Below are 27,739 nucleotides of genomic sequence, written 5' to 3'. Positions count from 1 at the left end.
TCCTCCTCCTCCTCCTGCCCGCTCCCCGCTCTCACTCCCATTCCCATTCCCATTCCCATTCCCATTCCCACTCCCGCTCCCGCTCCCGCTGCCGCTTCTCCTCCGCCTCCTCCCTCTTTTCTCTTCTCTTCTCTTCTCCTCCTCCCCCCCCCTCCTCCTCAGCCGCCCTCCGCCTAGCCCTGCACCAGTGCCCGAACTCCAGCCCTCCGCCTGCCCAGCCCAGGACCTGCAGCACCGGGCGCCCAGTCGGCACGCTGCCGCCAAGCCAAGGGGAGCCAACCTCCTCCGGCTGCCGCTGGCCACAGGGAACTCCTACTCTCTCTTTCTAGGCCGGATCCCCTGCCTGCCGCCATCGCCCAGCCACACGCCAGCCGTGCCCGGCAGCCTCCACGCCTGCCCAGGGCTGCGCCCCGCGGCTCGCGGGTCCCGGCACCAGGGGGTTCGGCGCCCCACACCACCGCGGCCCGGGCCTTCCCTCCTACCCGGCCGCCAGCAGCCCCCCCACCGCTGACGCACAGGTCGCCCGCCCTCCCCCGGCACGGCCGCCGCGCCTCCACACACTCCCACGCCGCGAGGACAGCTGAGGGCCTGGGGACCCTTGTCCCCGCTCGGTCACGGGGGCCCAAGTGGGGCAGCAGGTCGGGAAGGAGGGCGGCAGCGCACGGAATCACCCCCGCCGCACGCTCGCGTGGGCACTCACACACACACACACACACACACACACACGCCTACACAAGGGGCACACAGTCGCACACCCCGACACCCTTCGTGGCACAGAGGGATTTCCGTCCTCAGCGCCCGTTCCCTCACGGGAGGGTGGGGCGCTTCAGCGCGACCCGCACCCTCCAGCCCGGCAGCCAGTTCGAGACTGTCGCTCCCCCTCTTCATGGAGGAACGACACAGGACCCTGCGCTGTTCTTTCGTCTGCTCGGCCCTCCCCGGGTTTGCTGCTGGTTCTTCCCGGGTTGGCTACCGTCCCTTCCACCTCCGTGGAAGGGCGGTTCCCCCTGCCACATTCCCCACTTCCGCGGGGGAGCGGCACACCGCCGGCCGGCCGGCCGGCTCTCTCGGGGGCTGCACAGGTGTTCCCCTTAGATGTTCCTGGTGCATGTTGTCTCTCTCCTCCTTTATAGTCCTCTTCCGCCAATCCCAACTCGGCTGCCCACACGCCAAGTACGCTGCTCTCCTCCAATCAGGAGCAGGATCAGCTCCTGGAGGTCATCACTCAAGTTGGCAAGAGGCAGCTGCATAGAAGCTGTTTTCTCCTCTCCCAGCGCCATATTGTGGGAGAGCAGATGCATAGAATAAGTCTTAATTCCAGTAACTCAGTCCAATCCGAGTTGCTCCCCACAGAGACCACAGGCTGTGTGCTGCCTGCCTGCCACGGACCCTCTGTCCCGGGGAGGTCCTGTGGGCACGCAGCCTGTGGCCGCGGGTCTCTGCCTGGCCTGCCAAAAGGGTGCCCCGTTTGGATGCTGTGTGAGTCAGGGCTGATGGGGGAGAGGGGGACAGAGAGAGGAGAGAGAGACAGAGAGAGAGAGAGAAAGAGAGAGAGACGTGTAGGTGTTGGTGTAAGTCAGAGACAGAGGGAGAGGGTGCCTGTATTGCCTGCGAGGCTTGGTGTGGGGTCCCTCCTTTGCGCTCTGGAGGGCTTCCGCGGCTGTGGCGCGTGGCCGCCGCACGGCCAGGTGGCGCAGAGGGCCCGCGGGTTGGGCTGCGCGAGGCACCGGGCCCTGAGTGGTGGGCAACCGCGCCCTGGCGTCGTCTTCGGGCGGTGGTCGTGGTCGTGGTCGTGGTCACAGTCATTGGGCTCCCTGGGAGACAGGAGCCCGGGAGGGGCGGTGGGAGTGCAGGTGCCGGGAGCTGCTGGTGCGGCGGGCTGCGGGGTTGGGGCGGCCGGCAGGGGAGCGCCCTGGCGGGCGGTGAGTCGCTGGTTTGGGGTTGGAGGGGGCGCGCTGGATGGCGCGGGGCGTGGCCTGTGTCCCGGGGTGGGCCCCGGGGTTGGCGGTGGGGCTGCGGCAGCCGGGGACAGCTGGCCGGCCCGCCCGTGCCCGTGCCCGTGCCCGTGCCCGTGCCCGTGCCCAGGCCCAGGCCCGAGGCGCGGGCGGGCTGGGGCTGCCAGGTGGAGGGGTCGGGCTTCTGCCCCCTGCTGGAGCTGCGTTGGGGGTCGCAGGGGTCCCGGCGTGCGGGCTGGCGGATGGGGGCGTGGCTAGGCAGCCAGCCAAAGGCGAGCAAAAGGGGAGGGTGCCGCGGGGCAAAAGCCTACAGCACCCGGTATTCCCAGGCGGTCTCCCATCCAAGTACTAACCAGGCCCGACCCTGCTTAGCTTCCGAGATCAGACGAGATCGGGCGCGTTCAGGGTGGTATGGCCGTAGACGCCAGAGGCTGCCTCCAGGCCCCTCTTGAGTGCGCGCCCGCACAGCCGCCGCCGCCGCCGCCGCCGCCGCCGCCGCCTCCGCCTCCTCCTCCTCCTCCTCCTGCCCGCTCCCCGCTCTCACTCCCATTCCCATTCCCATTCCCATTCCCGCTCCCGCTCCCGCTGCCGCTTCTCCTCCGCCTCCTCCCTCTTTTCTCTTCTCTTCTCTTCTCCTCCTCCCCCCCCCTCCTCCTCAGCCGCCCTCCGCCTAGCCCTGCACCAGTGCCCGAACTCCAGCCCTCCGCCTGCCCAGCCCAGGACCTGCAGTGCAGCACCGGGCGCCCAGTCGGCACGCTGCCGCCAAGCCAAGGGGAGCCAACCTCCTCCGGCTGCCGCTGGCCACAGGGAACTCCTACTCTCTCTTTCTAGGCCGGATCCCCTGCCTGCCGCCATCGCCCAGCCACACGCCAGCCGTGCCCAGCAGCCTCCACGCCTGCCCAGGGCTGCGCCCCGCGGCTCGCGGGTCCCGGCACCAGGGGGTTCGGCGCCCCACACCACCGCGGCCCGGGCCTTCCCTCCTACCCGGCCGCCAGCAGCCCCCCCACCGCTGACGCACAGGTCGCCCGCCCTCCCCCGGCACGGCCGCCGCGCCTCCACACACTCCCACGCCGCGAGGACAGCTGAGGGCCTGGGGACCCTTGTCCCCGCTCGGTCACGGGGGCCCAAGTGGGGCAGCAGGTCGGGAAGGAGGGCGGCAGCGCACGGAATCACCCCCGCCGCACACTCGCGTGGGCACTCACACACACACACACACACACACACACACACGCCTACACAAGGGGCACACAGTCGCACACCCCGACACCCTTCGTGGCACAGAGGGATTTCCGTCCTCAGCGCCCGTTCCCTCACGGGAGGGTGGGGCGCTTCAGCGCGACCCGCACCCTCCAGCCCGGCAGCCAGTTCGAGACTGTCGCTCCCCCTCTTCATGGAGGAACGACACAGGACCCTGCGCTGTTCTTTCGTCTGCTCGGCCCTCCCCGGGTTTGCTGCTGGTTCTTCCCGGGTTGGCTACCGTCCCTTCCACCTCCGTGGAAGGGCGGTTCCCCCTGCCACATTCCCCACTTCCGCGGGGGAGCGGCACACCGCCGGCCGGCCGGCCGGCTCTCTCGGGGGCTGCACAGGTGTTCCCCTTAGATGTTCCTGGTGCATGTTGTCTCTCTCCTCCTTTATAGTCCTCTTCCGCCAATCCCAACTCGGCTGGCCCACACGCCAAGTACGCTGCTCTCCTCCAATCAGGAGCAGGATCAGCTCCTGGAGGTCATCACTCAAGTTGGCAAGAGGCAGCTGCATAGAAGCTGTTTTCTCCTCTCCCAGCGCCATATTGTGGGAGAGCAGATGCATAGAATAAGTCTTAATTCCAGTAACTCAGTCCAATCCGAGTTGCTCCCCACAGAGACCACAGGCTGTGTGCTGCCTGCCTGCCACGGACCCTCTGTCCCGGGGAGGTCCTGTGGGCACGCAGCCTGTGGCCGCGGGTCTCTGCCTGGCCTGCCAAAAGGGTGCCCCGTTTGGATGCTGTGTGAGTCAGGGCTGATGGGGGAGAGGGGGACAGAGAGAGGAGAGAGAGACAGAGAGAGAGAGAGAAAGAGAGAGAGACGTGTAGGTGTTGGTGTAAGTCAGAGACAGAGGGAGAGGGTGCCTGTATTGCCTGCGAGGCTTGGTGTGGGGTCCCTCCTTTGCGCTCTGGAGGGCTTCCGCGGCTGTGGCGCGTGGCCGCCGCACGGCCAGGTGGCGCAGAGGGCCCGCGGGTTGGGCTGCGCGAGGCACCGGGCCCTGAGTGGTGGGCAACCGCGCCCTGGCGTCGTCTTCGGGCGGTGGTCGTGGTCGTGGTCGTGGTCACAGTCATTGGGCTCCCTGGGAGACAGGAGCCCGGGAGGGGCGGTGGGAGTGCAGGTGCCGGGAGCTGCTGGTGCGGCGGGCTGCGGGGTTGGGGCGGCCGGCAGGGGAGCGCCCTGGCGGGCGGTGAGTCGCTGGTTTGGGGTTGGAGGGGGCGCGCTGGATGGCGCGGGGCGTGGCCTGTGTCCCGGGGTGGGCCCCGGGGTTGGCGGTGGGGCTGCGGCAGCCGGGGACAGCTGGCCGGCCCGCCCGTGCCCGTGCCCGTGCCCGTGCCCGTGCCCAGGCCCAGGCCCAGGCCCAGGCCCGAGGCGCGGGCGGGCTGGGGCTGCCAGGTGGAGGGGTCGGGCTTCTGCCCCCTGCTGGAGCTGCGTTGGGGGTCGCAGGGGTCCCGGCGTGCGGGCTGGCGGATGGGGGCGTGGCTAGGCAGCCAGCCAAAGGCGAGCAAAAGGGGAGGGTGCCGCGGGGCAAAAGCCTACAGCACCCGGTATTCCCAGGCGGTCTCCCATCCAAGTACTAACCAGGCCCGACCCTGCTTAGCTTCCGAGATCAGACGAGATCGGGCGCGTTCAGGGTGGTATGGCCGTAGACGCCAGAGGCCGCCTCCAGGCCCCCCTTGAGTGCGCGCACGCACAGCCGCCGCCGCCGCCGCCGCCGCCGCCGCCGCCGCCGCCTCCGCCGCCGCCGCCGCCTCCTCCTCCTCCTCCTCCTGCCCGCTCCCCGCTCTCACTCCCATTCCCATTCCCATTCCCATTCCCACTCCCGCTCCCGCTCCCGCTGCCGCTTCTCCTCCGCCTCCTCCCTCTTTTCTCTTCTCTTCTCTTCTCCTCCTCCCCCCCCCTCCTCCTCAGCCGCCCTCCGCCTAGCCCTGCACCAGTGCCCGAACTCCAGCCCTCCGCCTGCCCAGCCCAGGACCTGCAGCACCGGGCGCCCAGTCGGCACGCTGCCGCCAAGCCAAGGGGAGCCAACCTCCTCCGGCTGCCGCTGGCCACAGGGAACTCCTACTCTCTCTTTCTAGGCCGGATCCCCTGCCTGCCGCCATCGCCCAGCCACACGCCAGCCGTGCCCGGCAGCCTCCACGCCTGCCCAGGGCTGCGCCCCGCGGCTCGCGGGTCCCGGCACCAGGGGGTTCGGCGCCCCACACCACCGCGGCCCGGGCCTTCCCTCCTACCCGGCCGCCAGCAGCCCCCCCACCGCTGACGCACAGGTCGCCCGCCCTCCCCCGGCACGGCCGCCGCGCCTCCACACACTCCCACGCCGCGAGGACAGCTGAGGGCCTGGGGACCCTTGTCCCCGCTCGGTCACGGGGGCCCAAGTGGGGCAGCAGGTCGGGAAGGAGGGCGGCAGCGCACGGAATCACCCCCGCCGCACGCTCGCGTGGGCACTCACACACACACACACACACACACACACGCCTACACAAGGGGCACACAGTCGCACACCCCGACACCCTTCGTGGCACAGAGGGATTTCCGTCCTCAGCGCCCGTTCCCTCACGGGAGGGTGGGGCGCTTCAGCGCGACCCGCACCCTCCAGCCCGGCAGCCAGTTCGAGACTGTCGCTCCCCCTCTTCATGGAGGAACGACACAGGACCCTGCGCTGTTCTTTCGTCTGCTCGGCCCTCCCCGGGTTTGCTGCTGGTTCTTCCCGGGTTGGCTACCGTCCCTTCCACCTCCGTGGAAGGGCGGTTCCCCCTGCCACATTCCCCACTTCCGCGGGGGAGCGGCACACCGCCGGCCGGCCGGCCGGCTCTCTCGGGGGCTGCACAGGTGTTCCCCTTAGATGTTCCTGGTGCATGTTGTCTCTCTCCTCCTTTATAGTCCTCTTCCGCCAATCCCAACTCGGCTGCCCACACGCCAAGTACGCTGCTCTCCTCCAATCAGGAGCAGGATCAGCTCCTGGAGGTCATCACTCAAGTTGGCAAGAGGCAGCTGCATAGAAGCTGTTTTCTCCTCTCCCAGCGCCATATTGTGGGAGAGCAGATGCATAGAATAAGTCTTAATTCCAGTAACTCAGTCCAATCCGAGTTGCTCCCCACAGAGACCACAGGCTGTGTGCTGCCTGCCTGCCACGGACCCTCTGTCCCGGGGAGGTCCTGTGGGCACGCAGCCTGTGGCCGCGGGTCTCTGCCTGGCCTGCCAAAAGGGTGCCCCGTTTGGATGCTGTGTGAGTCAGGGCTGATGGGGGAGAGGGGGACAGAGAGAGGAGAGAGAGACAGAGAGAGAGAGAGAAAGAGAGAGAGACGTGTAGGTGTTGGTGTAAGTCAGAGACAGAGGGAGAGGGTGCCTGTATTGCCTGCGAGGCTTGGTGTGGGGTCCCTCCTTTGCGCTCTGGAGGGCTTCCGCGGCTGTGGCGCGTGGCCGCCGCACGGCCAGGTGGCGCAGAGGGCCCGCGGGTTGGGCTGCGCGAGGCACCGGGCCCTGAGTGGTGGGCAACCGCGCCCTGGCGTCGTCTTCGGGCGGTGGTCGTGGTCGTGGTCGTGGTCACAGTCATTGGGCTCCCTGGGAGACAGGAGCCCGGGAGGGGCGGTGGGAGTGCAGGTGCCGGGAGCTGCTGGTGCGGCGGGCTGCGGGGTTGGGGCGGCCGGCAGGGGAGCGCCCTGGCGGGCGGTGAGTCGCTGGTTTGGGGTTGGAGGGGGCGCGCTGGATGGCGCGGGGCGTGGCCTGTGTCCCGGGGTGGGCCCCGGGGTTGGCGGTGGGGCTGCGGCAGCCGGGGACAGCTGGCCGGCCCGCCCGTGCCCGTGCCCGTGCCCGTGCCCGTGCCCAGGCCCAGGCCCAGGCCCAGGCCCAGGCCCGAGGCGCGGGCGGGCTGGGGCTGCCAGGTGGAGGGGTCGGGCTTCTGCCCCCTGCTGGAGCTGCGTTGGGGGTCGCAGGGGTCCCGGCGTGCGGGCTGGCGGATGGGGGCGTGGCTAGGCAGCCAGCCAAAGGCGAGCAAAAGGGGAGGGTGCCGCGGGGCAAAAGCCTACAGCACCCGGTATTCCCAGGCGGTCTCCCATCCAAGTACTAACCAGGCCCGACCCTGCTTAGCTTCCGAGATCAGACGAGATCGGGCGCGTTCAGGGTGGTATGGCCGTAGACGCCAGAGGCTGCCTCCAGGCCCCTCTTGAGTGCGCGCCCGCACAGCCGCCGCCGCCGCCGCCGCCGCCGCCGCCGCCTCCGCCTCCTCCTCCTCCTCCTCCTGCCCGCTCCCCGCTCTCACTCCCATTCCCATTCCCATTCCCATTCCCGCTCCCGCTCCCGCTGCCGCTTCTCCTCCGCCTCCTCCCTCTTTTCTCTTCTCTTCTCTTCTCCTCCTCCCCCCCCCTCCTCCTCAGCCGCCCTCCGCCTAGCCCTGCACCAGTGCCCGAACTCCAGCCCTCCGCCTGCCCAGCCCAGGACCTGCAGTGCAGCACCGGGCGCCCAGTCGGCACGCTGCCGCCAAGCCAAGGGGAGCCAACCTCCTCCGGCTGCCGCTGGCCACAGGGAACTCCTACTCTCTCTTTCTAGGCCGGATCCCCTGCCTGCCGCCATCGCCCAGCCACACGCCAGCCGTGCCCAGCAGCCTCCACGCCTGCCCAGGGCTGCGCCCCGCGGCTCGCGGGTCCCGGCACCAGGGGGTTCGGCGCCCCACACCACCGCGGCCCGGGCCTTCCCTCCTACCCGGCCGCCAGCAGCCCCCCCACCGCTGACGCACAGGTCGCCCGCCCTCCCCCGGCACGGCCGCCGCGCCTCCACACACTCCCACGCCGCGAGGACAGCTGAGGGCCTGGGGACCCTTGTCCCCGCTCGGTCACGGGGGCCCAAGTGGGGCAGCAGGTCGGGAAGGAGGGCGGCAGCGCACGGAATCACCCCCGCCGCACACTCGCGTGGGCACTCACACACACACACACACACACACACACACACGCCTACACAAGGGGCACACAGTCGCACACCCCGACACCCTTCGTGGCACAGAGGGATTTCCGTCCTCAGCGCCCGTTCCCTCACGGGAGGGTGGGGCGCTTCAGCGCGACCCGCACCCTCCAGCCCGGCAGCCAGTTCGAGACTGTCGCTCCCCCTCTTCATGGAGGAACGACACAGGACCCTGCGCTGTTCTTTCGTCTGCTCGGCCCTCCCCGGGTTTGCTGCTGGTTCTTCCCGGGTTGGCTACCGTCCCTTCCACCTCCGTGGAAGGGCGGTTCCCCCTGCCACATTCCCCACTTCCGCGGGGGAGCGGCACACCGCCGGCCGGCCGGCCGGCTCTCTCGGGGGCTGCACAGGTGTTCCCCTTAGATGTTCCTGGTGCATGTTGTCTCTCTCCTCCTTTATAGTCCTCTTCCGCCAATCCCAACTCGGCTGGCCCACACGCCAAGTACGCTGCTCTCCTCCAATCAGGAGCAGGATCAGCTCCTGGAGGTCATCACTCAAGTTGGCAAGAGGCAGCTGCATAGAAGCTGTTTTCTCCTCTCCCAGCGCCATATTGTGGGAGAGCAGATGCATAGAATAAGTCTTAATTCCAGTAACTCAGTCCAATCCGAGTTGCTCCCCACAGAGACCACAGGCTGTGTGCTGCCTGCCTGCCACGGACCCTCTGTCCCGGGGAGGTCCTGTGGGCACGCAGCCTGTGGCCGCGGGTCTCTGCCTGGCCTGCCAAAAGGGTGCCCCGTTTGGATGCTGTGTGAGTCAGGGCTGATGGGGGAGAGGGGGACAGAGAGAGGAGAGAGAGACAGAGAGAGAGAGAGAAAGAGAGAGAGACGTGTAGGTGTTGGTGTAAGTCAGAGACAGAGGGAGAGGGTGCCTGTATTGCCTGCGAGGCTTGGTGTGGGGTCCCTCCTTTGCGCTCTGGAGGGCTTCCGCGGCTGTGGCGCGTGGCCGCCGCACGGCCAGGTGGCGCAGAGGGCCCGCGGGTTGGGCTGCGCGAGGCACCGGGCCCTGAGTGGTGGGCAACCGCGCCCTGGCGTCGTCTTCGGGCGGTGGTCGTGGTCGTGGTCGTGGTCACAGTCATTGGGCTCCCTGGGAGACAGGAGCCCGGGAGGGGCGGTGGGAGTGCAGGTGCCGGGAGCTGCTGGTGCGGCGGGCTGCGGGGTTGGGGCGGCCGGCAGGGGAGCGCCCTGGCGGGCGGTGAGTCGCTGGTTTGGGGTTGGAGGGGGCGCGCTGGATGGCGCGGGGCGTGGCCTGTGTCCCGGGGTGGGCCCCGGGGTTGGCGGTGGGGCTGCGGCAGCCGGGGACAGCTGGCCGGCCCGCCCGTGCCCGTGCCCGTGCCCGTGCCCGTGCCCAGGCCCAGGCCCAGGCCCAGGCCCGAGGCGCGGGCGGGCTGGGGCTGCCAGGTGGAGGGGTCGGGCTTCTGCCCCCTGCTGGAGCTGCGTTGGGGGTCGCAGGGGTCCCGGCGTGCGGGCTGGCGGATGGGGGCGTGGCTAGGCAGCCAGCCAAAGGCGAGCAAAAGGGGAGGGTGCCGCGGGGCAAAAGCCTACAGCACCCGGTATTCCCAGGCGGTCTCCCATCCAAGTACTAACCAGGCCCGACCCTGCTTAGCTTCCGAGATCAGACGAGATCGGGCGCGTTCAGGGTGGTATGGCCGTAGACGCCAGAGGCCGCCTCCAGGCCCCCCTTGAGTGCGCGCACGCACAGCCGCCGCCGCCGCCGCCGCCGCCGCCGCCGCCGCCGCCTCCGCCGCCGCCGCCGCCTCCTCCTCCTCCTCCTCCTGCCCGCTCCCCGCTCTCACTCCCATTCCCATTCCCATTCCCATTCCCACTCCCGCTCCCGCTCCCGCTGCCGCTTCTCCTCCGCCTCCTCCCTCTTTTCTCTTCTCTTCTCTTCTCCTCCTCCCCCCCCCTCCTCCTCAGCCGCCCTCCGCCTAGCCCTGCACCAGTGCCCGAACTCCAGCCCTCCGCCTGCCCAGCCCAGGACCTGCAGCACCGGGCGCCCAGTCGGCACGCTGCCGCCAAGCCAAGGGGAGCCAACCTCCTCCGGCTGCCGCTGGCCACAGGGAACTCCTACTCTCTCTTTCTAGGCCGGATCCCCTGCCTGCCGCCATCGCCCAGCCACACGCCAGCCGTGCCCGGCAGCCTCCACGCCTGCCCAGGGCTGCGCCCCGCGGCTCGCGGGTCCCGGCACCAGGGGGTTCGGCGCCCCACACCACCGCGGCCCGGGCCTTCCCTCCTACCCGGCCGCCAGCAGCCCCCCCACCGCTGACGCACAGGTCGCCCGCCCTCCCCCGGCACGGCCGCCGCGCCTCCACACACTCCCACGCCGCGAGGACAGCTGAGGGCCTGGGGACCCTTGTCCCCGCTCGGTCACGGGGGCCCAAGTGGGGCAGCAGGTCGGGAAGGAGGGCGGCAGCGCACGGAATCACCCCCGCCGCACGCTCGCGTGGGCACTCACACACACACACACACACACACACACGCCTACACAAGGGGCACACAGTCGCACACCCCGACACCCTTCGTGGCACAGAGGGATTTCCGTCCTCAGCGCCCGTTCCCTCACGGGAGGGTGGGGCGCTTCAGCGCGACCCGCACCCTCCAGCCCGGCAGCCAGTTCGAGACTGTCGCTCCCCCTCTTCATGGAGGAACGACACAGGACCCTGCGCTGTTCTTTCGTCTGCTCGGCCCTCCCCGGGTTTGCTGCTGGTTCTTCCCGGGTTGGCTACCGTCCCTTCCACCTCCGTGGAAGGGCGGTTCCCCCTGCCACATTCCCCACTTCCGCGGGGGAGCGGCACACCGCCGGCCGGCCGGCCGGCTCTCTCGGGGGCTGCACAGGTGTTCCCCTTAGATGTTCCTGGTGCATGTTGTCTCTCTCCTCCTTTATAGTCCTCTTCCGCCAATCCCAACTCGGCTGCCCACACGCCAAGTACGCTGCTCTCCTCCAATCAGGAGCAGGATCAGCTCCTGGAGGTCATCACTCAAGTTGGCAAGAGGCAGCTGCATAGAAGCTGTTTTCTCCTCTCCCAGCGCCATATTGTGGGAGAGCAGATGCATAGAATAAGTCTTAATTCCAGTAACTCAGTCCAATCCGAGTTGCTCCCCACAGAGACCACAGGCTGTGTGCTGCCTGCCTGCCACGGACCCTCTGTCCCGGGGAGGTCCTGTGGGCACGCAGCCTGTGGCCGCGGGTCTCTGCCTGGCCTGCCAAAAGGGTGCCCCGTTTGGATGCTGTGTGAGTCAGGGCTGATGGGGGAGAGGGGGACAGAGAGAGGAGAGAGAGACAGAGAGAGAGAGAGAAAGAGAGAGAGACGTGTAGGTGTTGGTGTAAGTCAGAGACAGAGGGAGAGGGTGCCTGTATTGCCTGCGAGGCTTGGTGTGGGGTCCCTCCTTTGCGCTCTGGAGGGCTTCCGCGGCTGTGGCGCGTGGCCGCCGCACGGCCAGGTGGCGCAGAGGGCCCGCGGGTTGGGCTGCGCGAGGCACCGGGCCCTGAGTGGTGGGCAACCGCGCCCTGGCGTCGTCTTCGGGCGGTGGTCGTGGTCGTGGTCGTGGTCACAGTCATTGGGCTCCCTGGGAGACAGGAGCCCGGGAGGGGCGGTGGGAGTGCAGGTGCCGGGAGCTGCTGGTGCGGCGGGCTGCGGGGTTGGGGCGGCCGGCAGGGGAGCGCCCTGGCGGGCGGTGAGTCGCTGGTTTGGGGTTGGAGGGGGCGCGCTGGATGGCGCGGGGCGTGGCCTGTGTCCCGGGGTGGGCCCCGGGGTTGGCGGTGGGGCTGCGGCAGCCGGGGACAGCTGGCCGGCCCGCCCGTGCCCGTGCCCGTGCCCGTGCCCGTGCCCAGGCCCAGGCCCAGGCCCAGGCCCAGGCCCGAGGCGCGGGCGGGCTGGGGCTGCCAGGTGGAGGGGTCGGGCTTCTGCCCCCTGCTGGAGCTGCGTTGGGGGTCGCAGGGGTCCCGGCGTGCGGGCTGGCGGATGGGGGCGTGGCTAGGCAGCCAGCCAAAGGCGAGCAAAAGGGGAGGGTGCCGCGGGGCAAAAGCCTACAGCACCCGGTATTCCCAGGCGGTCTCCCATCCAAGTACTAACCAGGCCCGACCCTGCTTAGCTTCCGAGATCAGACGAGATCGGGCGCGTTCAGGGTGGTATGGCCGTAGACGCCAGAGGCTGCCTCCAGGCCCCTCTTGAGTGCGCGCCCGCACAGCCGCCGCCGCCGCCGCCGCCGCCGCCTCCTCCTCCTCCTCCTCCTGCCCGCTCCCCGCTCTCACTCCCATTCCCATTCCCATTCCCATTCCCGCTCCCGCTCCCGCTGCCGCTTCTCCTCCGCCTCCTCCCTCTTTTCTCTTCTCTTCTCTTCTCCTCCTCCCCCCCCCTCCTCCTCAGCCGCCCTCCGCCTAGCCCTGCACCAGTGCCCGAACTCCAGCCCTCCGCCTGCCCAGCCCAGGACCTGCAGTGCAGCACCGGGCGCCCAGTCGGCACGCTGCCGCCAAGCCAAGGGGAGCCAACCTCCTCCGGCTGCCGCTGGCCACAGGGAACTCCTACTCTCTCTTTCTAGGCCGGATCCCCTGCCTGCCGCCATCGCCCAGCCACACGCCAGCCGTGCCCGGCAGCCTCCACGCCTGCCCAGGGCTGCGCCCCGCGGCTCGCGGGTCCCGGCACCAGGGGGTTCGGCGCCCCACACCACCGCGGCCCGGGCCTTCCCTCCTACCCGGCCGCCAGCAGCCCCCCCACCGCTGACGCACAGGTCGCCCGCCCTCCCCCGGCACGGCCGCCGCGCCTCCACACACTCCCACGCCGCGAGGACAGCTGAGGGCCTGGGGACCCTTGTCCCCGCTCGGTCACGGGGGCCCAAGTGGGGCAGCAGGTCGGGAAGGAGGGCGGCAGCGCACGGAATCACCCCCGCCGCACGCTCGCGTGGGCACTCACACACACACACACACACACACACACACACACACGCCTACACAAGGGGCACACAGTCGCACACCCCGACACCCTTCGTGGCACAGAGGGATTTCCGTCCTCAGCGCCCGTTCCCTCACGGGAGGGTGGGGCGCTTCAGCGCGACCCGCACCCTCCAGCCCGGCAGCCAGTTCGAGACTGTCGCTCCCCCTCTTCATGGAGGAACGACACAGGACCCTGCGCTGTTCTTTCGTCTGCTCGGCCCTCCCCGGGTTTGCTGCTGGTTCTTCCCGGGTTGGCTACCGTCCCTTCCACCTCCGTGGAAGGGCGGTTCCCCCTGCCACATTCCCCACTTCCGCGGGGGAGCGGCACACCGCCGGCCGGCCGGCCGGCTCTCTCGGGGGCTGCACAGGTGTTCCCCTTAGATGTTCCTGGTGCATGTTGTCTCTCTCCTCCTTTATAGTCCTCTTCCGCCAATCCCAACTCGGCTGCCCACACGCCAAGTACGCTGCTCTCCTCCAATCAGGAGCAGGATCAGCTCCTGGAGGTCATCACTCAAGTTGGCAAGAGGCAGCTGCATAGAAGCTGTTTTCTCCTCTCCCAGCGCCATATTGTGGGAGAGCAGATGCATAGAATAAGTCTTAATTCCAGTAACTCAGTCCAATCCGAGTTGCTCCCCACAGAGACCACAGGCTGTGTGCTGCCTGCCTGCCACGGACCCTCTGTCCCGGGGAGGTCCTGTGGGCACGCAGCCTGTGGCCGCGGGTCTCTGCCTGGCCTGCCAAAAGGGTGCCCCGTTTGGATGCTGTGTGAGTCAGGGCTGATGGGGGAGAGGGGGACAGAGAGAGGAGAGAGAGACAGAGAGAGAGAGAGAAAGAGAGAGAGACGTGTAGGTGTTGGTGTAAGTCAGAGACAGAGGGAGAGGGTGCCTGTATTGCCTGCGAGGCTTGGTGTGGGGTCCCTCCTTTGCGCTCTGGAGGGCTTCCGCGGCTGTGGCGCGTGGCCGCCGCACGGCCAGGTGGCGCAGAGGGCCCGCGGGTTGGGCTGCGCGAGGCACCGGGCCCTGAGTGGTGGGCAACCGCGCCCTGGCGTCGTCTTCGGGCGGTGGTCGTGGTCGTGGTCGTGGTCACAGTCATTGGGCTCCCTGGGAGACAGGAGCCCGGGAGGGGCGGTGGGAGTGCAGGTGCCGGGAGCTGCTGGTGCGGCGGGCTGCGGGGTTGGGGCGGCCGGCAGGGGAGCGCCCTGGCGGGCGGTGAGTCGCTGGTTTGGGGTTGGAGGGGGCGCGCTGGATGGCGCGGGGCGTGGCCTGTGTCCCGGGGTGGGCCCCGGGGTTGGCGGTGGGGCTGCGGCAGCCGGGGACAGCTGGCCGGCCCGCCCGTGCCCGTGCCCGTGCCCGTGCCCGTGCCCAGGCCCAGGCCCAGGCCCAGGCCCGAGGCGCGGGCGGGCTGGGGCTGCCAGGTGGAGGGGTCGGGCTTCTGCCCCCTGCTGGAGCTGCGTTGGGGGTCGCAGGGGTCCCGGCGTGCGGGCTGGCGGATGGGGGCGTGGCTAGGCAGCCAGCCAAAGGCGAGCAAAAGGGGAGGGTGCCGCGGGGCAAAAGCCTACAGCACCCGGTATTCCCAGGCGGTCTCCCATCCAAGTACTAACCAGGCCCGACCCTGCTTAGCTTCCGAGATCAGACGAGATCGGGCGCGTTCAGGGTGGTATGGCCGTAGACGCCAGAGGCCGCCTCCAGGCCCCCCTTGAGTGCGCGCACGCACAGCCGCCGCCGCCGCCGCCGCCGCCGCCGCCGCCGCCGCCGCCGCCGCCGCCGCCGCCGCCGCCGCCGCCGCCGCCGCCGCCTCCTCCTCCTCCTCCTCCTGCCCGCTCCCCGCTCTCACTCCCATTCCCATTCCCATTCCCATTCCCATTCCCATTCCCACTCCCGCTCCCGCTCCCGCTGCCGCTTCTCCTCCGCCTCCTCCCTCTTTTCTCTTCTCTTCTCTTCTCCTCCTCCCCCCCCCTCCTCCTCAGCCGCCCTCCGCCTAGCCCTGCACCAGTGCCCGAACTCCAGCCCTCCGCCTGCCCAGCCCAGGACCTGCAGCACCGGGCGCCCAGTCGGCACGCTGCCGCCAAGCCAAGGGGAGCCAACCTCCTCCGGCTGCCGCTGGCCACAGGGAACTCCTACTCTCTCTTTCTAGGCCGGATCCCCTGCCTGCCGCCATCGCCCAGCCACACGCCAGCCGTGCCCGGCAGCCTCCACGCCTGCCCAGGGCTGCGCCCCGCGGCTCGCGGGTCCCGGCACCAGGGGGTTCGGCGCCCCACACCACCGCGGCCCGGGCCTTCCCTCCTACCCGGCCGCCAGCAGCCCCCCCACCGCTGACGCACAGGTCGCCCGCCCTCCCCCGGCACGGCCGCCGCGCCTCCACACACTCCCACGCCGCGAGGACAGCTGAGGGCCTGGGGACCCTTGTCCCCGCTCGGTCACGGGGGCCCAAGTGGGGCAGCAGGTCGGGAAGGAGGGCGGCAGCGCACGGAATCACCCCCGCCGCACGCTCGCGTGGGCACTCACACACACACACACACACACACACACACGCCTACACAAGGGGCACACAGTCGCACACCCCGACACCCTTCGTGGCACAGAGGGATTTCCGTCCTCAGCGCCCGTTCCCTCACGGGAGGGTGGGGCGCTTCAGCGCGACCCGCACCCTCCAGCCCGGCAGCCAGTTCGAGACTGTCGCTCCCCCTCTTCATGGAGGAACGACACAGGACCCTGCGCTGTTCTTTCGTCTGCTCGGCCCTCCCCGGGTTTGCTGCTGGTTCTTCCCGGGTTGGCTACCGTCCCTTCCACCTCCGTGGAAGGGCGGTTCCCCCTGCCACATTCCCCACTTCCGCGGGGGAGCGGCACACCGCCGGCCGGCCGGCCGGCTCTCTCGGGGGCTGCACAGGTGTTCCCCTTAGATGTTCCTGGTGCATGTTGTCTCTCTCCTCCTTTATAGTCCTCTTCCGCCAATCCCAACTCGGCTGCCCACACGCCAAGTACGCTGCTCTCCTCCAATCAGGAGCAGGATCAGCTCCTGGAGGTCATCACTCAAGTTGGCAAGAGGCAGCTGCATAGAAGCTGTTTTCTCCTCTCCCAGCGCCATATTGTGGGAGAGCAGATGCATAGAATAAGTCTTAATTCCAGTAACTCAGTCCAATCCGAGTTGCTCCCCACAGAGACCACAGGCTGTGTGCTGCCTGCCTGCCACGGACCCTCTGTCCCGGGGAGGTCCTGTGGGCACGCAGCCTGTGGCCGCGGGTCTCTGCCTGGCCTGCCAAAAGGGTGCCCCGTTTGGATGCTGTGTGAGTCAGGGCTGATGGGGGAGAGGGGGACAGAGAGAGGAGAGAGAGACAGAGAGAGAGAGAGAAAGAGAGAGAGACGTGTAGGTGTTGGTGTAAGTCAGAGACAGAGGGAGAGGGTGCCTGTATTGCCTGCGAGGCTTGGTGTGGGGTCCCTCCTTTGCGCTCTGGAGGGCTTCCGCGGCTGTGGCGCGTGGCCGCCGCACGGCCAGGTGGCGCAGAGGGCCCGCGGGTTGGGCTGCGCGAGGCACCGGGCCCTGAGTGGTGGGCAACCGCGCCCTGGCGTCGTCTTCGGGCGGTGGTCGTGGTCGTGGTCGTGGTCACAGTCATTGGGCTCCCTGGGAGACAGGAGCCCGGGAGGGGCGGTGGGAGTGCAGGTGCCGGGAGCTGCTGGTGCGGCGGGCTGCGGGGTTGGGGCGGCCGGCAGGGGAGCGCCCTGGCGGGCGGTGAGTCGCTGGTTTGGGGTTGGAGGGGGCGCGCTGGATGGCGCGGGGCGTGGCCTGTGTCCCGGGGTGGGCCCCGGGGTTGGCGGTGGGGCTGCGGCAGCCGGGGACAGCTGGCCGGCCCGCCCGTGCCCGTGCCCGTGCCCGTGCCCGTGCCCAGGCCCAGGCCCAGGCCCAGGCCCAGGCCCGAGGCGCGGGCGGGCTGGGGCTGCCAGGTGGAGGGGTCGGGCTTCTGCCCCCTGCTGGAGCTGCGTTGGGGGTCGCAGGGGTCCCGGCGTGCGGGCTGGCGGATGGGGGCGTGGCTAGGCAGCCAGCCAAAGGCGAGCAAAAGGGGAGGGTGCCGCGGGGCAAAAGCCTACAGCACCCGGTATTCCCAGGCGGTCTCCCATCCAAGTACTAACCAGGCCCGACCCTGCTTAGCTTCCGAGATCAGACGAGATCGGGCGCGTTCAGGGTGGTATGGCCGTAGACGCCAGAGGCTGCCTCCAGGCCCCTCTTGAGTGCGCGCCCGCACAGCCGCCGCCGCCGCCGCCGCCGCCGCCTCCTCCTCCTCCTCCTCCTGCCCGCTCCCCGCTCTCACTCCCATTCCCATTCCCATTCCCATTCCCGCTCCCGCTCCCGCTGCCGCTTCTCCTCCGCCTCCTCCCTCTTTTCTCTTCTCTTCTCTTCTCCTCCTCCCCCCCCCTCCTCCTCAGCCGCCCTCCGCCTAGCCCTGCACCAGTGCCCGAACTCCAGCCCTCCGCCTGCCCAGCCCAGGACCTGCAGTGCAGCACCGGGCGCCCAGTCGGCACGCTGCCGCCAAGCCAAGGGGAGCCAACCTCCTCCGGCTGCCGCTGGCCACAGGGAACTCCTACTCTCTCTTTCTAGGCCGGATCCCCTGCCTGCCGCCATCGCCCAGCCACACGCCAGCCGTGCCCGGCAGCCTCCACGCCTGCCCAGGGCTGCGCCCCGCGGCTCGCGGGTCCCGGCACCAGGGGGTTCGGCGCCCCACACCACCGCGGCCCGGGCCTTCCCTCCTACCCGGCCGCCAGCAGCCCCCCCACCGCTGACGCACAGGTCGCCCGCCCTCCCCCGGCACGGCCGCCGCGCCTCCACACACTCCCACGCCGCGAGGACAGCTGAGGGCCTGGGGACCCTTGTCCCCGCTCGGTCACGGGGGCCCAAGTGGGGCAGCAGGTCGGGAAGGAGGGCGGCAGCGCACGGAATCACCCCCGCCGCACGCTCGCGTGGGCACTCACACACACACACACACACACACACACACACACGCCTACACAAGGGGCACACAGTCGCACACCCCGACACCCTTCGTGGCACAGAGGGATTTCCGTCCTCAGCGCCCGTTCCCTCACGGGAGGGTGGGGCGCTTCAGCGCGACCCGCACCCTCCAGCCCGGCAGCCAGTTCGAGACTGTCGCTCCCCCTCTTCATGGAGGAACGACACAGGACCCTGCGCTGTTCTTTCGTCTGCTCGGCCCTCCCCGGGTTTGCTGCTGGTTCTTCCCGGGTTGGCTACCGTCCCTTCCACCTCCGTGGAAGGGCGGTTCCCCCTGCCACATTCCCCACTTCCGCGGGGGAGCGGCACACCGCCGGCCGGCCGGCCGGCTCTCTCGGGGGCTGCACAGGTGTTCCCCTTAGATGTTCCTGGTGCATGTTGTCTCTCTCCTCCTTTATAGTCCTCTTCCGCCAATCCCAACTCGGCTGCCCACACGCCAAGTACGCTGCTCTCCTCCAATCAGGAGCAGGATCAGCTCCTGGAGGTCATCACTCAAGTTGGCAAGAGGCAGCTGCATAGAAGCTGTTTTCTCCTCTCCCAGCGCCATATTGTGGGAGAGCAGATGCATAGAATAAGTCTTAATTCCAGTAACTCAGTCCAATCCGAGTTGCTCCCCACAGAGACCACAGGCTGTGTGCTGCCTGCCTGCCACGGACCCTCTGTCCCGGGGAGGTCCTGTGGGCACGCAGCCTGTGGCCGCGGGTCTCTGCCTGGCCTGCCAAAAGGGTGCCCCGTTTGGATGCTGTGTGAGTCAGGGCTGATGGGGGAGAGGGGGACAGAGAGAGGAGAGAGAGACAGAGAGAGAGAGAGAAAGAGAGAGAGACGTGTAGGTGTTGGTGTAAGTCAGAGACAGAGGGAGAGGGTGCCTGTATTGCCTGCGAGGCTTGGTGTGGGGTCCCTCCTTTGCGCTCTGGAGGGCTTCCGCGGCTGTGGCGCGTGGCCGCCGCACGGCCAGGTGGCGCAGAGGGCCCGCGGGTTGGGCTGCGCGAGGCACCGGGCCCTGAGTGGTGGGCAACCGCGCCCTGGCGTCGTCTTCGGGCGGTGGTCGTGGTCGTGGTCGTGGTCACAGTCATTGGGCTCCCTGGGAGACAGGAGCCCGGGAGGGGCGGTGGGAGTGCAGGTGCCGGGAGCTGCTGGTGCGGCGGGCTGCGGGGTTGGGGCGGCCGGCAGGGGAGCGCCCTGGCGGGCGGTGAGTCGCTGGTTTGGGGTTGGAGGGGGCGCGCTGGATGGCGCGGGGCGTGGCCTGTGTCCCGGGGTGGGCCCCGGGGTTGGCGGTGGGGCTGCGGCAGCCGGGGACAGCTGGCCGGCCCGCCCGTGCCCGTGCCCGTGCCCGTGCCCGTGCCCAGGCCCAGGCCCAGGCCCAGGCCCGAGGCGCGGGCGGGCTGGGGCTGCCAGGTGGAGGGGTCGGGCTTCTGCCCCCTGCTGGAGCTGCGTTGGGGGTCGCAGGGGTCCCGGCGTGCGGGCTGGCGGATGGGGGCGTGGCTAGGCAGCCAGCCAAAGGCGAGCAAAAGGGGAGGGTGCCGCGGGGCAAAAGCCTACAGCACCCGGTATTCCCAGGCGGTCTCCCATCCAAGTACTAACCAGGCCCGACCCTGCTTAGCTTCCGAGATCAGACGAGATCGGGCGCGTTCAGGGTGGTATGGCCGTAGACGCCAGAGGCCGCCTCCAGGCCCCCCTTGAGTGCGCGCACGCACAGCCGCCGCCGCCGCCGCCGCCGCCGCCGCCGCCGCCGCCGCCTCCGCCGCCGCCGCCGCCGCCTCCTCCTCCTCCTCCTCCTGCCCGCTCCCCGCTCTCACTCCCATTCCCATTCCCATTCCCATTCCCATTCCCACTCCCGCTCCCGCTCCCGCTGCCGCTTCTCCTCCGCCTCCTCCCTCTTTTCTCTTCTCTTCTCTTCTCCTCCTCCCCCCCCCTCCTCCTCAGCCGCCCTCCGCCTAGCCCTGCACCAGTGCCCGAACTCCAGCCCTCCGCCTGCCCAGCCCAGGACCTGCAGCACCGGGCGCCCAGTCGGCACGCTGCCGCCAAGCCAAGGGGAGCCAACCTCCTCCGGCTGCCGCTGGCCACAGGGAACTCCTACTCTCTCTTTCTAGGCCGGATCCCCTGCCTGCCGCCATCGCCCAGCCACACGCCAGCCGTGCCCGGCAGCCTCCACGCCTGCCCAGGGCTGCGCCCCGCGGCTCGCGGGTCCCGGCACCAGGGGGTTCGGCGCCCCACACCACCGCGGCCCGGGCCTTCCCTCCTACCCGGCCGCCAGCAGCCCCCCCACCGCTGACGCACAGGTCGCCCGCCCTCCCCCGGCACGGCCGCCGCGCCTCCACACACTCCCACGCCGCGAGGACAGCTGAGGGCCTGGGGACCCTTGTCCCCGCTCGGTCACGGGGGCCCAAGTGGGGCAGCAGGTCGGGAAGGAGGGCGGCAGCGCACGGAATCACCCCCGCCGCACGCTCGCGTGGGCACTCACACACACACACACACACACACACACACGCCTACACAAGGGGCACACAGTCGCACACCCCGACACCCTTCGTGGCACAGAGGGATTTCCGTCCTCAGCGCCCGTTCCCTCACGGGAGGGTGGGGCGCTTCAGCGCGACCCGCACCCTCCAGCCCGGCAGCCAGTTCGAGACTGTCGCTCCCCCTCTTCATGGAGGAACGACACAGGACCCTGCGCTGTTCTTTCGTCTGCTCGGCCCTCCCCGGGTTTGCTGCTGGTTCTTCCCGGGTTGGCTACCGTCCCTTCCACCTCCGTGGAAGGGCGGTTCCCCCTGCCACATTCCCCACTTCCGCGGGGGAGCGGCACACCGCCGGCCGGCCGGCCGGCTCTCTCGGGGGCTGCACAGGTGTTCCCCTTAGATGTTCCTGGTGCATGTTGTCTCTCTCCTCCTTTATAGTCCTCTTCCGCCAATCCCAACTCGGCTGCCCACACGCCAAGTACGCTGCTCTCCTCCAATCAGGAGCAGGATCAGCTCCTGGAGGTCATCACTCAAGTTGGCAAGAGGCAGCTGCATAGAAGCTGTTTTCTCCTCTCCCAGCGCCATATTGTGGGAGAGCAGATGCATAGAATAAGTCTTAATTCCAGTAACTCAGTCCAATCCGAGTTGCTCCCCACAGAGACCACAGGCTGTGTGCTGCCTGCCTGCCACGGACCCTCTGTCCCGGGGAGGTCCTGTGGGCACGCAGCCTGTGGCCGCGGGTCTCTGCCTGGCCTGCCAAAAGGGTGCCCCGTTTGGATGCTGTGTGAGTCAGGGCTGATGGGGGAGAGGGGGACAGAGAGAGGAGAGAGAGACAGAGAGAGAGAGAGAAAGAGAGAGAGACGTGTAGGTGTTGGTGTAAGTCAGAGACAGAGGGAGAGGGTGCCTGTATTGCCTGCGAGGCTTGGTGTGGGGTCCCTCCTTTGCGCTCTGGAGGGCTTCCGCGGCTGTGGCGCGTGGCCGCCGCACGGCCAGGTGGCGCAGAGGGCCCGCGGGTTGGGCTGCGCGAGGCACCGGGCCCTGAGTGGTGGGCAACCGCGCCCTGGCGTCGTCTTCGGGCGGTGGTCGTGGTCGTGGTCGTGGTCACAGTCATTGGGCTCCCTGGGAGACAGGAGCCCGGGAGGGGCGGTGGGAGTGCAGGTGCCGGGAGCTGCTGGTGCGGCGGGCTGCGGGGTTGGGGCGGCCGGCAGGGGAGCGCCCTGGCGGGCGGTGAGTCGCTGGTTTGGGGTTGGAGGGGGCGCGCTGGATGGCGCGGGGCGTGGCCTGTGTCCCGGGGTGGGCCCCGGGGTTGGCGGTGGGGCTGCGGCAGCCGGGGACAGCTGGCCGGCCCGCCCGTGCCCGTGCCCGTGCCCGTGCCCGTGCCCAGGCCCAGGCCCAGGCCCGAGGCGCGGGCGGGCTGGGGCTGCCAGGTGGAGGGGTCGGGCTTCTGCCCCCTGCTGGAGCTGCGTTGGGGGTCGCAGGGGTCCCGGCGTGCGGGCTGGCGGATGGGGGCGTGGCTAGGCAGCCAGCCAAAGGCGAGCAAAAGGGGAGGGTGCCGCGGGGCAAAAGCCTACAGCACCCGGTATTCCCAGGCGGTCTCCCATCCAAGTACTAACCAGGCCCGACCCTGCTTAGCTTCCGAGATCAGACGAGATCGGGCGCGTTCAGGGTGGTATGGCCGTAGACGCCAGAGGCTGCCTCCAGGCCCCTCTTGAGTGCGCGCCCGCACAGCCGCCGCCGCCGCCGCCGCCGCCGCCTCCGCCTCCTCCTCCTCCTCCTCCTGCCCGCTCCCCGCTCTCACTCCCATTCCCATTCCCATTCCCATTCCCGCTCCCGCTCCCGCTGCCGCTTCTCCTCCGCCTCCTCCCTCTTTTCTCTTCTCTTCTCTTCTCCTCCTCCCCCCCCCCCCTCCTCAGCCGCCCTCCGCCTAGCCCTGCACCAGTGCCCGAACTCCAGCCCTCCGCCTGCCCAGCCCAGGACCTGCAGTGCAGCACCGGGCGCCCAGTCGGCACGCTGCCGCCAAGCCAAGGGGAGCCAACCTCCTCCGGCTGCCGCTGGCCACAGGGAACTCCTACTCTCTCTTTCTAGGCCGGATCCCCTGCCTGCCGCCATCGCCCAGCCACACGCCAGCCGTGCCCAGCAGCCTCCACGCCTGCCCAGGGCTGCGCCCCGCGGCTCGCGGGTCCCGGCACCAGGGGGTTCGGCGCCCCACACCACCGCGGCCCGGGCCTTCCCTCCTACCCGGCCGCCAGCAGCCCCCCCACCGCTGACGCACAGGTCGCCCGCCCTCCCCCGGCACGGCCGCCGCGCCTCCACACACTCCCACGCCGCGAGGACAGCTGAGGGCCTGGGGACCCTTGTCCCCGCTCGGTCACGGGGGCCCAAGTGGGGCAGCAGGTCGGGAAGGAGGGCGGCAGCGCACGGAATCACCCCCGCCGCACGCTCGCGTGGGCACTCACACACACACACACACACACACACACGCCTACACAAGGGGCACACAGTCGCACACCCCGACACCCTTCGTGGCACAGAGGGATTTCCGTCCTCAGCGCCCGTTCCCTCACGGGAGGGTGGGGCGCTTCAGCGCGACCCGCACCCTCCAGCCCGGCAGCCAGTTCGAGACTGTCGCTCCCCCTCTTCATGGAGGAACGACACAGGACCCTGCGCTGTTCTTTCGTCTGCTCGGCCCTCCCCGGGTTTGCTGCTGGTTCTTCCCGGGTTGGCTACCGTCCCTTCCACCTCCGTGGAAGGGCGGTTCCCCCTGCCACATTCCCCACTTCCGCGGGGGAGCGGCACACCGCCGGCCGGCCGGCCGGCTCTCTCGGGGGCTGCACAGGTGTTCCCCTTAGATGTTCCTGGTGCATGTTGTCTCTCTCCTCCTTTATAGTCCTCTTCCGCCAATCCCAACTCGGCTGGCCCACACGCCAAGTACGCTGCTCTCCTCCAATCAGGAGCAGGATCAGCTCCTGGAGGTCATCACTCAAGTTGGCAAGAGGCAGCTGCATAGAAGCTGTTTTCTCCTCTCCCAGCGCCATATTGTGGGAGAGCAGATGCATAGAATAAGTCTTAATTCCAGTAACTCAGTCCAATCCGAGTTGCTCCCCACAGAGACCACAGGCTGTGTGCTGCCTGCCTGCCACGGACCCTCTGTCCCGGGGAGGTCCTGTGGGCACGCAGCCTGTGGCCGCGGGTCTCTGCCTGGCCTGCCAAAAGGGTGCCCCGTTTGGATGCTGTGTGAGTCAGGGCTGATGGGGGAGAGGGGGACAGAGAGAGGAGAGAGAGACAGAGAGAGAGAGAGAAAGAGAGAGAGACGTGTAGGTGTTGGTGTAAGTCAGAGACAGAGGGAGAGGGTGCCTGTATTGCCTGCGAGGCTTGGTGTGGGGTCCCTCCTTTGCGCTCTGGAGGGCTTCCGCGGCTGTGGCGCGTGGCCGCCGCACGGCCAGGTGGCGCAGAGGGCCCGCGGGTTGGGCTGCGCGAGGCACCGGGCCCTGAGTGGTGGGCAACCGCGCCCTGGCGTCGTCTTCGGGCGGTGGTCGTGGTCGTGGTCGTGGTCACAGTCATTGGGCTCCCTGGGAGACAGGAGCCCGGGAGGGGCGGTGGGAGTGCAGGTGCCGGGAGCTGCTGGTGCGGCGGGCTGCGGGGTTGGGGCGGCCGGCAGGGGAGCGCCCTGGCGGGCGGTGAGTCGCTGGTTTGGGGTTGGAGGGGGCGCGCTGGATGGCGCGGGGCGTGGCCTGTGTCCCGGGGTGGGCCCCGGGGTTGGCGGTGGGGCTGCGGCAGCCGGGGACAGCTGGCCGGCCCGCCCGTGCCCGTGCCCGTGCCCGTGCCCGTGCCCGTGCCCAGGCCCAGGCCCAGGCCCGAGGCGCGGGCGGGCTGGGGCTGCCAGGTGGAGGGGTCGGGCTTCTGCCCCCTGCTGGAGCTGCGTTGGGGGTCGCAGGGGTCCCGGCGTGCGGGCTGGCGGATGGGGGCGTGGCTAGGCAGCCAGCCAAAGGCGAGCAAAAGGGGAGGGTGCCGCGGGGCAAAAGCCTACAGCACCCGGTATTCCCAGGCGGTCTCCCATCCAAGTACTAACCAGGCCCGACCCTGCTTAGCTTCCGAGATCAGACGAGATCGGGCGCGTTCAGGGTGGTATGGCCGTAGACGCCAGAGGCTGCCTCCAGGCCCCTCTTGAGTGCGCGCCCGCACAGCCGCCGCCGCCGCCGCCGCCGCCGCCGCCGCCGCCTCCGCCTCCTCCTCCTCCTCCTGCCCGCTCCCCGCTCTCACTCCCATTCCCATTCCCATTCCCATTCCCATTCCCGCTCCCGCTCCCGCTGCCGCTTCTCCTCCGCCTCCTCCCTCTTTTCTCTTCTCTTCTCTTCTCCTCCTCCCCCCCCCTCCTCCTCAGCCGCCCTCCGCCTAGCCCTGCACCAGTGCCCGAACTCCAGCCCTCCGCCTGCCCAGCCCAGGACCTGCAGCACCGGGCGCCCAGTCGGCACGCTGCCGCCAAGCCAAGGGGAGCCAACCTCCTCCGGCTGCCGCTGGCCACAGGGAACTCCTACTCTCTCTTTCTAGGCCGGATCCCCTGCCTGCCGCCATCGCCCAGCCACACGCCAGCCGTGCCCGGCAGCCTCCACGCCTGCCCAGGGCTGCGCCCCGCGGCTCGCGGGTCCCGGCACCAGGGGGTTCGGCGCCCCACACCACCGCGGCCCGGGCCTTCCCTCCTACCCGGCCGCCAGCAGCCCCCCCACCGCTGACGCACAGGTCGCCCGCCCTCCCCCGGCACGGCCGCCGCGCCTCCACACACTCCCACGCCGCGAGGACAGCTGAGGGCCTGGGGACCCTTGTCCCCGCTCGGTCACGGGGGCCCAAGTGGGGCAGCAGGTCGGGAAGGAGGGCGGCAGCGCACGGAATCACCCCCGCCGCACGCTCGCGTGGGCACTCACACACACACACACACACACACACACGCCTACACAAGGGGCACACAGTCGCACACCCCGACACCCTTCGTGGCACAGAGGGATTTCCGTCCTCAGCGCCCGTTCCCTCACGGGAGGGTGGGGCGCTTCAGCGCGACCCGCACCCTCCAGCCCGGCAGCCAGTTCGAGACTGTCGCTCCCCCTCTTCATGGAGGAACGACACAGGACCCTGCGCTGTTCTTTCGTCTGCTCGGCCCTCCCCGGGTTTGCTGCTGGTTCTTCCCGGGTTGGCTACCGTCCCTTCCACCTCCGTGGAAGGGCGGTTCCCCCTGCCACATTCCCCACTTCCGCGGGGGAGCGGCACACCGCCGGCCGGCCGGCCGGCTCTCTCGGGGGCTGCACAGGTGTTCCCCTTAGATGTTCCTGGTGCATGTTGTCTCTCTCCTCCTTTATAGTCCTCTTCCGCCAATCCCAACTCGGCTGCCCACACGCCAAGTACGCTGCTCTCCTCCAATCAGGAGCAGGATCAGCTCCTGGAGGTCATCACTCAAGTTGGCAAGAGGCAGCTGCATAGAAGCTGTTTTCTCCTCTCCCAGCGCCATATTGTGGGAGAGCAGATGCATAGAATAAGTCTTAATTCCAGTAACTCAGTCCAATCCGAGTTGCTCCCCACAGAGACCACAGGCTGTGTGCTGCCTGCCTGCCACGGACCCTCTGTCCCGGGGAGGTCCTGTGGGCACGCAGCCTGTGGCCGCGGGTCTCTGCCTGGCCTGCCAAAAGGGTGCCCCGTTTGGATGCTGTGTGAGTCAGGGCTGATGGGGGAGAGGGGGACAGAGAGAGGAGAGAGAGACAGAGAGAGAGAGAGAAAGAGAGAGAGACGTGTAGGTGTTGGTGTAAGTCAGAGACAGAGGGAGAGGGTGCCTGTATTGCCTGCGAGGCTTGGTGTGGGGTCCCTCCTTTGCGCTCTGGAGGGCTTCCGCGGCTGTGGCGCGTGGCCGCCGCACGGCCAGGTGGCGCAGAGGGCCCGCGGGTTGGGCTGCGCGAGGCACCGGGCCCTGAGTGGTGGGCAACCGCGCCCTGGCGTCGTCTTCGGGCGGTGGTCGTGGTCGTGGTCGTGGTCACAGTCATTGGGCTCCCTGGGAGACAGGAGCCCGGGAGGGGCGGTGGGAGTGCAGGTGCCGGGAGCTGCTGGTGCGGCGGGCTGCGGGGTTGGGGCGGCCGGCAGGGGAGCGCCCTGGCGGGCGGTGAGTCGCTGGTTTGGGGTTGGAGGGGGCGCGCTGGATGGCGCGGGGCGTGGCCTGTGTCCCGGGGTGGGCCCCGGGGTTGGCGGTGGGGCTGCGGCAGCCGGGGACAGCTGGCCGGCCCGCCCGTGCCCGTGCCCGTGCCCGTGCCCGTGCCCAGGCCCAGGCCCAGGCCCGAGGCGCGGGCGGGCTGGGGCTGCCAGGTGGAGGGGTCGGGCTTCTGCCCCCTGCTGGAGCTGCGTTGGGGGTCGCAGGGGTCCCGGCGTGCGGGCTGGCGGATGGGGGCGTGGCTAGGCAGCCAGCCAAAGGCGAGCAAAAGGGGAGGGTGCCGCGGGGCAAAAGCCTACAGCACCCGGTATTCCCAGGCGGTCTCCCATCCAAGTACTAACCAGGCCCGACCCTGCTTAGCTTCCGAGATCAGACGAGATCGGGCGCGTTCAGGGTGGTATGGCCGTAGACGCCAGAGGCTGCCTCCAGGCCCCTCTTGAGTGCGCGCCCGCACAGCCGCCGCCGCCGCCGCCGCCGCCGCCTCCGCCTCCTCCTCCTCCTCCTCCTGCCCGCTCCCCGCTCTCACTCCCATTCCCATTCCCATTCCCATTCCCGCTCCCGCTCCCGCTGCCGCTTCTCCTCCGCCTCCTCCCTCTTTTCTCTTCTCTTCTCTTCTCCTCCTCCCCCCCCCCCTCCTCAGCCGCCCTCCGCCTAGCCCTGCACCAGTGCCCGAACTCCAGCCCTCCGCCTGCCCAGCCCAGGACCTGCAGTGCAGCACCGGGCGCCCAGTCGGCACGCTGCCGCCAAGCCAAGGGGAGCCAACCTCCTCCGGCTGCCGCTGGCCACAGGGAACTCCTACTCTCTCTTTCTAGGCCGGATCCCCTGCCTGCCGCCATCGCCCAGCCACACGCCAGCCGTGCCCAGCAGCCTCCACGCCTGCCCAGGGCTGCGCCCCGCGGCTCGCGGGTCCCGGCACCAGGGGGTTCGGCGCCCCACACCACCGCGGCCCGGGCCTTCCCTCCTACCCGGCCGCCAGCAGCCCCCCCACCGCTGACGCACAGGTCGCCCGCCCTCCCCCGGCACGGCCGCCGC

The 27,739-nt window shown here is 69.7% G+C and overlaps 11 non-coding genes across 11 annotated transcripts; all 11 read right to left on the bottom strand.

Annotated features, from left to right (window-relative positions):
* Positions 1 to 2,259: 2,259 nt before the first annotated feature.
* LOC149124278 (5S ribosomal RNA) lies at positions 2,260 to 2,378 on the bottom strand. The gene has a single exon (XR_016215475.1). It is a non-coding gene; the product is annotated as a 5S ribosomal RNA (ribosomal RNA).
* A 2,347-nt stretch (positions 2,379 to 4,725) lies between these two features.
* Positions 4,726 to 4,844, bottom strand: LOC149124277 (5S ribosomal RNA). The gene has a single exon (XR_016215473.1). It is a non-coding gene; the product is annotated as a 5S ribosomal RNA (ribosomal RNA).
* Positions 4,845 to 7,211: 2,367 nt separating this feature from the next.
* On the bottom strand, positions 7,212 to 7,330 carry LOC149124276 (5S ribosomal RNA). The gene has a single exon (XR_016215472.1). It is a non-coding gene; the product is annotated as a 5S ribosomal RNA (ribosomal RNA).
* A 2,347-nt stretch (positions 7,331 to 9,677) lies between these two features.
* LOC149124275 (5S ribosomal RNA) lies at positions 9,678 to 9,796 on the bottom strand. Its single transcript, XR_016215471.1, has one exon. It is a non-coding gene; the product is annotated as a 5S ribosomal RNA (ribosomal RNA).
* A 2,367-nt stretch (positions 9,797 to 12,163) lies between these two features.
* Positions 12,164 to 12,282, bottom strand: LOC149124274 (5S ribosomal RNA). The gene has a single exon (XR_016215470.1). It is a non-coding gene; the product is annotated as a 5S ribosomal RNA (ribosomal RNA).
* Positions 12,283 to 14,620: 2,338 nt separating this feature from the next.
* On the bottom strand, positions 14,621 to 14,739 carry LOC149124273 (5S ribosomal RNA). The gene has a single exon (XR_016215469.1). It is a non-coding gene; the product is annotated as a 5S ribosomal RNA (ribosomal RNA).
* A 2,405-nt stretch (positions 14,740 to 17,144) lies between these two features.
* LOC149124272 (5S ribosomal RNA) lies at positions 17,145 to 17,263 on the bottom strand. Its single transcript, XR_016215468.1, has one exon. It is a non-coding gene; the product is annotated as a 5S ribosomal RNA (ribosomal RNA).
* Positions 17,264 to 19,599: 2,336 nt separating this feature from the next.
* LOC149124271 (5S ribosomal RNA) lies at positions 19,600 to 19,718 on the bottom strand. The gene has a single exon (XR_016215467.1). It is a non-coding gene; the product is annotated as a 5S ribosomal RNA (ribosomal RNA).
* Positions 19,719 to 22,087: 2,369 nt separating this feature from the next.
* LOC149124270 (5S ribosomal RNA) lies at positions 22,088 to 22,206 on the bottom strand. Its single transcript, XR_016215466.1, has one exon. It is a non-coding gene; the product is annotated as a 5S ribosomal RNA (ribosomal RNA).
* Positions 22,207 to 24,543: 2,337 nt separating this feature from the next.
* Positions 24,544 to 24,662, bottom strand: LOC149124269 (5S ribosomal RNA). Its single transcript, XR_016215465.1, has one exon. It is a non-coding gene; the product is annotated as a 5S ribosomal RNA (ribosomal RNA).
* Positions 24,663 to 26,999: 2,337 nt separating this feature from the next.
* On the bottom strand, positions 27,000 to 27,118 carry LOC149124268 (5S ribosomal RNA). The gene has a single exon (XR_016215464.1). It is a non-coding gene; the product is annotated as a 5S ribosomal RNA (ribosomal RNA).
* Between the last annotated feature and the right edge of the window lie 621 nt (positions 27,119 to 27,739).

This window comes from Oryctolagus cuniculus, chromosome 10, assembly GCF_051225735.1.
Source record: "Oryctolagus cuniculus isolate XC-2025 breed Fujian yellow rabbit chromosome 10, ASM5122573v1, whole genome shotgun sequence".
Lineage (NCBI taxonomy): Eukaryota > Metazoa > Chordata > Mammalia > Lagomorpha > Leporidae > Oryctolagus > Oryctolagus cuniculus.
This window is presented reverse-complemented; position numbering and strand designations above follow the sequence as displayed.